This window comes from Dermacentor variabilis, chromosome 4 (genome assembly GCF_050947875.1).
Source record: "Dermacentor variabilis isolate Ectoservices chromosome 4, ASM5094787v1, whole genome shotgun sequence".
In the NCBI taxonomy this organism is placed as follows: domain Eukaryota; kingdom Metazoa; phylum Arthropoda; class Arachnida; order Ixodida; family Ixodidae; genus Dermacentor; species Dermacentor variabilis.
Window position 1 is genome coordinate 146,509,905 of NC_134571.1, and position 9,441 is coordinate 146,519,345.

Sequence of the window (9,441 nt, forward strand, 5' to 3'; positions counted from 1 at the left end):
TTACAAAAATTTTTAGTAACATTTTATAAACCGTCTTTAGACAAATGTTACTAGAATCTATCGACATTCTATAAACCGTCTTTAGACACCGTAACAACTTCCTAGTAACCTCCTACCGACTATTGGCCACCGATATTGAATTGAAAGTATAGATATAAAATGTCGATAGAATTCTTACCGACTGCTTATTATCTTATGTCAGTAGAAAGTGTCAACTGTGAAGCGACTATTTATTGACTACCTTTATACATCCTAACAACATGCTAGTAACATCCTCTCGACTATTCGCCACAGGCAAATAGTTGACAGGATGTTACTAGGAAGTCGTTAGGATGTATAAAGGTGGTTAATAAAAAGTCGCTTCACAGTTTTTAGGAAGTACATAAAAATTTTATTCAGAGGTAATTACTTTTGCAATTATATATTGCAAAAATAAGCTTTAATTATCTCTGAATAAAATCTTTATTTACTTCCTAAAAACTGTGCAGCGACTATTTATTAACCAGCTTTATATATCCTAACGACTTGCTAGTAACATCCTGTCAACTATCTGTCTGTGGCGAATAGTGATTGCCAAGTGGCTAGGTGTGACATGCAACAGAAGAAGACAGGTTTACATTTATGCTTGAACACATCCATTTATTATTCCCGGGCTAGTAATGAGGACGAGTTCTCCAGCTGCCCTAGAAGCAGACTGAAATGTTGCGTTGTGTAGTCTAGAAAAGAGAAGAAAAAAGGCAATATATTAGTTTTGCGACAGTGACATTGCAACACACCATGCATCTGTTTCTTAAAAAGGAAGTGCACAAGACACAAGTTTTCAACCCTGTGAGCTCTAAACATCTCCACCTGTTTTTTGCAAAGTCCTAAAATGCATGAAATGACTGAATTAGTGCATTAGAGCTGGGAGCGTGATGAATGTGCATAACACCAACAGATGCATGACACATAAGCTCTATCATACCAATTGTCATCTACAAACAAAAACTGTAAATCAACTTCAGTTTAATGAACTTCGATATTCGTATTGTGACCAGTACATGGAAGTTTCATGTGTGAATTATCTCAGGAAAGGCAAGGTGCCAGTCAGAACTGTGCTGCAGCTTTGCTTGGGCACAGGTACATAGAAGAGTTGACTTTTGTGTTGCACTTAAGAACCACGAAATGATACAAGCAACATGTAAGCAGTTGAACAGGCATTATGGACATTCTACAGCAAGATTAGAAAATGCCTTTGCTGTGCAGGCAGACATTGTCAAAGCGAGCTTGTTACTAAACATGTTAGCTTTTCACAAGACAGGATATTATATTATCAGTGCATTCATATGACCAGGGCCTCTATCACAAAAATACATATGCCAACAGTAATGACAATTTTCGAGTTATGGTGGCAAAGCTTGCATTATAATATGCTATTTTAGCTGGAAAGAAATCAGTATACCCTAAGATAGCACTGAAATTGCCATGAAAGGAGTTTTGTTGAAAACTCCACAAAGAATATTACGATGCTTCCTTGTGACACACATACCTAGTATGGTGTTGACCTTCTTGGAATCCAACGGATCCTTCTGTGGAAGGCATTTGACAGCCGCCCAAAGAAGGACCGCCCTTCAACGTCTTCTATCGAAAAAGAGGCTTTAAGGAGGCCCTCCGTGAAGTGAAAGCCTGAGTTGTTAGCATCCAGGCACAGCCTCTTCAGCAGGCCCTTTTCAACATATCCACCGCCACCGATGTCTACCTGTAAAACAATACAAGCACAGATTCATTTTATACACGTATGATCAAGGAATGGTAAGGAAAGAGGGTAAGGTTTGCAAAAACAGAAGTAGCTGCTCTTGTTGATTCGGTTTAAAGAACAAAGCAGCCTTACGTATACCATACATGCATTCTACTGAGCTGTGTACTTTTACGTAAGACTAGAAAGTATTGGGAACTTCAATGCGAAAGAAAGACATGCATCTGCCTAGAACTAAGCAAATGTGTGCCACCCGTTGACACAGAGTGAGATCTGGTGCTGTTTTAGTGATTAGCAGACATTGAAAGCTTCAAGCCTCATCGAGTATTGGGCCAAGCTGTGCTCGATTAGTGACGCACAAGTGCTCGAGAACTATCAAACAAGATGCAATTGTCTTCAAATACAATTCTGACTTCCCCTTGCAGACATGCAGTTTTCAATTTACTGACTGCACTTGGGTGTAAAGATTTTGTCTGACAGAGTGAATAAACCACATACACAAGCAGCATTTTCATAGTTAGCATAGTCTTTAGTAGGTACTGATACCTTCAATTTAGAAAGCCCTGTATACTGGGCCTCATCAAACTAATTTCATAAACGGTTTGTCAAGGTAGAAGCATAGAACTTTATAGTCATTAGAAGACAGGTGAAAGGAGTTAATTATTGCAATTATTACTGAAAATTAAATTTTAGACAGCTCATCCCAATGAGAAATTGATGCAAGCCGTTTGTACATGACATGTCACATAAGCATTTAGATATCAAAAATAGGGATTAGAGAAAACCTTCCCTTGGAGGTTCATTAGTGCAAGCAGCCATGCCCTCGAGGAGACATAACTTCTTTTTCTGTAGGCAGAAAGAGGCTCGAGTATTTTATTGACACATATATGTGCCCATGCATATATGTTATCTCTGTTGTAAACCTTTTTTTCATGTACATGCAAGATGTATTTACAACATCTCATTGTGCACAAAATTTGCGTAATAATTTAAAGATCGCGATTTTGTAGCGATGCTATTCCTTTTCGCTATTCGTTAGTAGTCTGACCGACGCCCCGGCCCGTGCTACGTACTGCAACTGCCGGCCGTTAGCGGTGGGCGAGAAGAGTGATATAGAATCGAGGGGTAAGTAACGCTACAAAATCGCAGTCTTTTAAATTATTACGCACTGGCGTAACCTACGATTGCAAGAGCTGACATCTCGTTATTAAGATTTGGTTGGTCTGTGTTTCTTAAAGGCCGGCGTCTGATTGAAATGTCTAGATTAAAAATAAACCTCGTTATTGTAATATCGGCCTATATACGCTCTGTAACACAGAAGACAAATACGCGAAGACACTCAAGAACATAAACAATACACACAGCTTCTCGCGACGCGGACCTCCAAACCGAACTGTATGCATACAAAAACCTTCATACAAGCTTGTATCTGTTTAAGCGTCAAACATAGCAATCGTGTGTCAACGCGCGAAGCCCATGATACGTCGACGTATACATTACACATGTACTGTACTTGCGGGAATGCCTATATAGCGAATAACTTCTTGCCAGGAAACTACCGAACGAACACCAACTTTCAATGTGTTTTCATAATTGTGTGCCCATTCAGGCATAGCAATCAAGGCGGGTAGCAGAATGCAAGTACGCTGTAACATCAGAGGAAGCTTTCGTGAAATTGCTTGCTAAATGTGCACAGCAACATGGCTAACATATGATAGGAAAGCGCTTTGCTCTAGCTAGTTACACAACGCTCATTACGTAAATCATAAGCTTCAAGAATGCGCGCAAGCGCCAAACTTGCTTACCTTTCAAGACTTGGCAAACGCTCCTTCGTCTAACAGGTACAGAGGTACCGACGTTTCTCTGGCGCAAGCACTGTAGAACTTCCGATGAACTCCAGCTCCACAAAAGCACAACCTTCAACAGTCTTCCATACACTACGATTCGAAGCACCAGTACCAGACTTTTTCGCGAGAGCGCGGGCAGGCCGCTCGGCAGAACAAAGGCAGCTCGGACGGGCGCTGTACTAGGGCACCCACTGACGACACTGGTGGATCGCTCGAAACACACGGCGAACTAATGGCGTTACACGAGTCCGGAGGGTTCGAGATGGTTACTGCACACGACAAGGAGCACATTTTGTCTAGGCACTTCTAAAATATAACTCGAATACCACCTAAATGCAAGGAGCACTCACTACAACCAACGTGGTGTGTCGTCAAACAAATACTACCGTAGCGCCACTCTGCGGTTTTTAGAAAAATGTATCTTAAATGAAAAAATTGCGTGTTTTTTCCTAATAACATTTCGTACGGTCCTTTATTAGATTTGTTGGGTCCAAAAGTGTGTATATTGTACTTTGTGATACGAAGTTTAAGGAAATGTATATATAATAAAAACGAAGCGGATGTTGCCTTCAAGATTCGCAATTGCTTCAGGTGCATGCAGCTTGCAAAAGCATGGCCTTCGAGATCGGACTTTGTAACTCAAAGGAAGCCGTAGCTGGGAGGCGGACAGGCATTTAGGCCCCAATCGTTGGGTTTACAGTGTCTAGGTAGGCTTCCTTATTTATAAAGAATATACAGGGACTTAAGCCGAACCATGAGCGAGCTATACAGACCCACGAGGTATAGCTACGATTCGGTGTCCGATCCGACGTGCGGCGCTGCATGCATGGGGGGGGGGGGGGGAGGCACATGTGATATGTGCACATGGCGTGCATCCGAAAGATTGAGTGGCGCGTAAGCTCCGCCCACATCCAGCTCCCCAGCTTGAGTTCATATCCACGTCGAGACACGCAATATAAACAGCTGTGCACAACACTGCTTCGCTTTACGCGAACACTGTCGATAAAATTATCCCCCTGAGAGTGACAGAACACTTCACGACGGCGCGTTGTCCACTGACGGCTCCACTAAAGCCAGCGATAGGGCCGGTAGGCATAGCTAGGCGGACGCTGCGGCCGACGGCGCTTGCGATCCAGCCCGAGCTCGTCGAAGAGTGCTTATTTTTGCCAAAACAATTAACACTGTACACATTAGGTCGCTCGTAATTAAATACAATTGGTTTACTCGACGCAGTCGTTGCGAAGGGCAAACGTGCAAGCGAAGCGAGCGGCCTCGCTCAGACGGTCGGTGTGTGATGTCAGCCCGCGAAATGCCCTCGCGTCGCGGCTCCCGATCTCGCCAGTCGTCCGATCCGGCGCTTCGGCACGGCAAAACTCCTCGATTCGGGCTGCCGTTTCGGCGCGTCGGACGCCGGGTCGGACACCGAATTGGACCGTGTGTCTCCCGCTTTGGTTGGCGAACACGAGCCGATCAGCGCGCCGTCCGTGCAGCTCCGTCTGCTTGCAATGGTGCATGTCCTACGGACGTCTTTGACACCTACTGAGCACGAATTCATGATCACCGCTCATATGCACGCTTCCCATGGCGCTAGCTGTTGTGTTTTCGAGAATACGTGTCCTCATGTTGAATTGGTGCGACCATATTTCCTCTTAGCGTCCGGTATTAGAAGCACTTTTTTTCTATGAACATTCTACTATCATCTGTTACTAGGAAGTTGATTAAAAATTAGGAAAACAGTTACTGTGCAAAAAAGCAATTTTTTAAAGCAGCCAGTCTTTGCACATTCATTTATAGTTGAGATTATGTTATCTGTTCATTTCTCACTAAATCATTTTTAACAACTTTCTAGTAACCAGTGTTACTAGAAAGTTGATTGAAAATTGAGGAAATTTACACCTGTGCATGAAACAAGGCTGTCTTGCACCAGCCATGTTCACTGAATAATTATAACCTTATTTAATAATATTCATGCATGTTTTGTAACTTGGGTTATGTACTTTAAGAACATAATTATGTTTATTGACTTCCTATTGAATGGTGTTTCTAAAAAGTTAAAATAGTGTGTCTTAACTCTCTAGTAACTTTCTTTTTACATACTGAAGTTAGAAAAGAAGCAACCAACTTTCTTTTAACAAACGTTACTAAAAAGTAAAAGTCAATAGGATGTTACTAAAGTTGATAGGAAGTTGATAAAAGTTCTAAAGAAAGTAAGGAAGCATTTTTGTATGGGACAGGCGGAGCAGTAACCGCAGAGCACAAGCAGCCGGCAGCGGACAGACACGGATGGGAACGAGAACCCACCCCGAGAGCGTGGTTGCCCAAGCGCCGCGCGACAGACCAGTTCTGTACTGCCCAACCAGAAGAAGGAACCAAGAAGGGACTGCAAGGACCTAGTAACCCGTAATGGTGGCTGTGCAACGTGACAAACGTACCATAACACTCGGCCGCAAGATACAGACTGTGCGAAGTACCTACTTTCTAATAGGGGTAAATGATACCCTTGAACATTCTGAACATTTGGCCTTAGATCTTCAAGAATTGAGAGCCACAGAGTCTGATATGCCAACATAGGTGTAATCAAGGCCAAAAGCACGAACAGAATCGCTCTCTTGAAGACGGAAAAGAAAAGAAAACAAAAGACGGCGTGTCTGTGGTGAACGAACTAATAAATAATGACATTTTCAAAAATTTAGCGCAGCACCTGAAATTTTTCCGTACTCAGTGAAAATTTGAAGGCTACAGGATAAGCTATCTTTATCCCTTACATACAATGCGATGTCATCGGCGAAGGCTTCACGATATCGCTACCAGGCAATGGGAGACTTCACACGTAAGAGTCGCTCAGTACCGAACGCAGAAATGGATCAAGGCTGCGCACCAAGAGCACTGGGGATAGAGGTCGCCATTGATGAACAGTACGAATAACGGGAAAATGTGCACTCTCACGACTATCAAGAAACAATGCACTTCGGATATTTGAATATGCATTCCTAATAAGTTCAACAGAATTTGACAAAAGCCGAACGAGTCAGTACATTAAATATGTAGCTATGTTCAAGGCGATTGAATGCCTTTACTTGATCTAGTGAAACTAATACCGGTGTCACACGGCGCACTTCTGATCGCGATCAAGCCCGATCCAGATCAAATTTCTCGGTCGTGATTGGCTCCTTTGCGCAAGCTGCGCGAGGAAGCCAATCACAGTAGAGAATTTCGATCCGGATTGGGCTTGATCGCCATCAAGAGTGCGCCGTGTGACACCGCTATAAGAGTCCACGTACTGGCCTGGTCAGCGTGTACGTCGTTATGTCACGCGTAACGAACGAGATACTGTGTATATCTATGCCAGGGACTGAACACGCCTGATGGTGTCCCATTAGAGAAGGCATCAGGCTTCCCAAGCGTCGAGTGACAACAGCTGTGAAAGGTTTTGTAGTCAAGGTTGAGAAGCGTGATTGGCCTCCATTCCTCTGGACGAACTGATGATGTATCGTGCTTAGGTATCAGCACAATACGACAGTCGCGAAAACTAGACGGGAATTCAAAGTTCTCAAAGCAACGGCCGATAACAGACACGAAAGTGGTACCAATATTTTCCCAGAATGTTAGATAAAACTCAACGGATAACCCGCCACGCTTCATGGAAGATAATGCTGCCTTCACCTCGTTAGCTAACGGTCGTGCACAAAGACGGTCAGCGACCTCAGGTCCGCTAAGCACTTCTAGGTTACCATGATCCATTCGCATAGTCGTACGCGCCATGTTTTCAAAATGCGATACGAAGAGCGAATAATCACGCGCGGGAGGCGACATAAGAGGAAGTGCTCTTCGGGCCGCAGAACCGAATGCATTCGGCTGTCTAAAAAGCGAGTTTCTTGCAAAGCGCAGAACTTCAAGGTGCGCACATGGATTACGTCTGCATCGCCAAGCAGCAGCTGATAAAGACGACGCTGCGATGGGGCATTGGAAACGCCTCCGTAGCTCACGCTGCCATGACCACATCAGCATAGTCAGTTGATTGACCCGACGGGCAATACGGAGCTTCGTGTCAGTATCCGCCAGTTCTTCTGACATACGTGGCCTGAGTGCAGGTCCTTCAATTGAACAATGCAGACACCAGTGCCCCTTGGGCGCGTCCCATGACTCTGGGTCAGATCTAGAGAGGCGCGCAAGGCTGGTGACAAACAAGAGCGCGAGTGTGCGTCCTGTAGAACGCGGATGTAGATGCGCCAAGGTTTTACTGATGAGGAAGCAGAGAAGCAAACTTCAAGCATAATTGGTCTGTGGTTGTAAATATAAACAGCAGATAAAGGTAAATTTATCACATCAGAATGCATGGGAGACACACTGAGCTAAATTGCTTGGCACATAGGCACGGTCTAACCTGCTTGCGTCGCCACGTCCCAACAAACGAAGAGCCATGAAAAAGTCGATATATAGAGAAAAATTTATTTACAGAAAGACAGAGTGGTCGGCCTGAGCTATAACTTGCTCTGGCCTGCTACTCTACATTGGGGAAAAGGGATGGGGAGGGAAAGGGCTCATGAATGATGAAGGTATAAGGATGACATGCGTATATACAAATTCACAGAGTTGCGGCATCTCTAAAGCCGTGCGTCCAGCCCAGTGGCTTAGAGAAAAGCTATAGCGGCACTTGTTACTAGGGCTGCGCTGTTTGCATTAAGCCAAGTGTATCCAGCCAAGAAAAGTGCTGGACGAGGCGACGCAACTCCCATGTGTTCTAATAAGGGTGACCCCAGCCCAGGCCTCGCACATCTTCTAGCGTGTCTAAAACACAATTAACTTCCCCAGCGAGCACCACATGACGGCCGTCCAGGAAATGCACGTCCAGGTCACGAAAAAAATCATTGGATTTAGTGGCCTGCGCGGATCCTTATATGCACGAAATCCGTAACCTAAATGAAGATAGCATACAATCAGATGCCAATACCCGCCCTGTCCCATCATAAGAAACATGATGATCTCGCAAGAGCTAGAGCTCTGTAGAAAATAATACCGACTCCACTAGCGGGTGATGTCGCGAAAGAGAAAAAAATCTGGGTATAACGTGTGTTCGAAAGCAAGAACATGTCCAACGGCGAAAAAAATTTGTTTCTTGCAAACACAGAATGTCACAATTTTTAGCACGGTCCACGCTGATAATTTTGGCTTGTTTTATAGGACTTCCAAATGCGATTAATGAAATCATATTCAAGGTGTCAGCCATATTTTACTATAAATGCTTCACCGAACTGACCTGGTCGCGTTGTTCAAGTCGGTGCCCCGGGAATGAATGAATGAAAAACTTCATTTTCTCAAAGGAAACAAGTCCAGGGGACACGCAGTACACACGTAATCTCTTCGACCCTCTGGAAGAAGACCGAGGTTTCTTTGACCGCTCTAACTCGGCGCGGCGATCCGGGGCGCCGTCCGAGATAGAGGCTGACGCGTGGGCACGCTTTACGTCTCGTGGGACCGCCGCTTCTACGTCAAGTCCAACCACGCTTGGCAAGAGTCCAACGCTACTATCAACTCCGAGGCTGATGCTGTTTTCTCATCATGATGATATCGGTAGCGGTTGGGCTGCGAGATCGATTCTATCGCCACGAACAAATTCCGCAGCCTGGAGCTCACTCAGATGCAACGGCGCTGTGGCTTTTGCAGAAAAGCTACAAATCGGTTACGCGACGCACTTGAGGCGGATGAAGCCACAGCATATTTCGTGAGTGTATCGACCGTAGAAATCGCAGGGTCAGGTGTTTTAGCCGTGTTTAAAACGTCCGAGCGATCAGGAGGGCTGATGGTAGCAGCCGAAGTGGAGGCGCTATCGACCACAGCATGCACGCGTGTCTTTCGCTG

At 44.7% G+C, this 9,441-nt stretch overlaps 1 long non-coding RNA gene across 1 annotated transcript; it reads right to left on the reverse strand.

Annotated features, from left to right (window-relative positions):
• Window positions 1–623: 623 nt before the first annotated feature.
• Window positions 624–3,940, reverse strand: LOC142578001 (uncharacterized). Its single transcript, XR_012827126.1, has 3 exons — window positions 3,541–3,940; window positions 1,529–1,738; window positions 624–716 (listed from the first exon to the last, which is right to left on the reverse strand). It is a non-coding gene; the product is annotated as an uncharacterized LOC142578001 (long non-coding RNA).
• Between the last annotated feature and the right edge of the window lie 5,501 nt (window positions 3,941–9,441).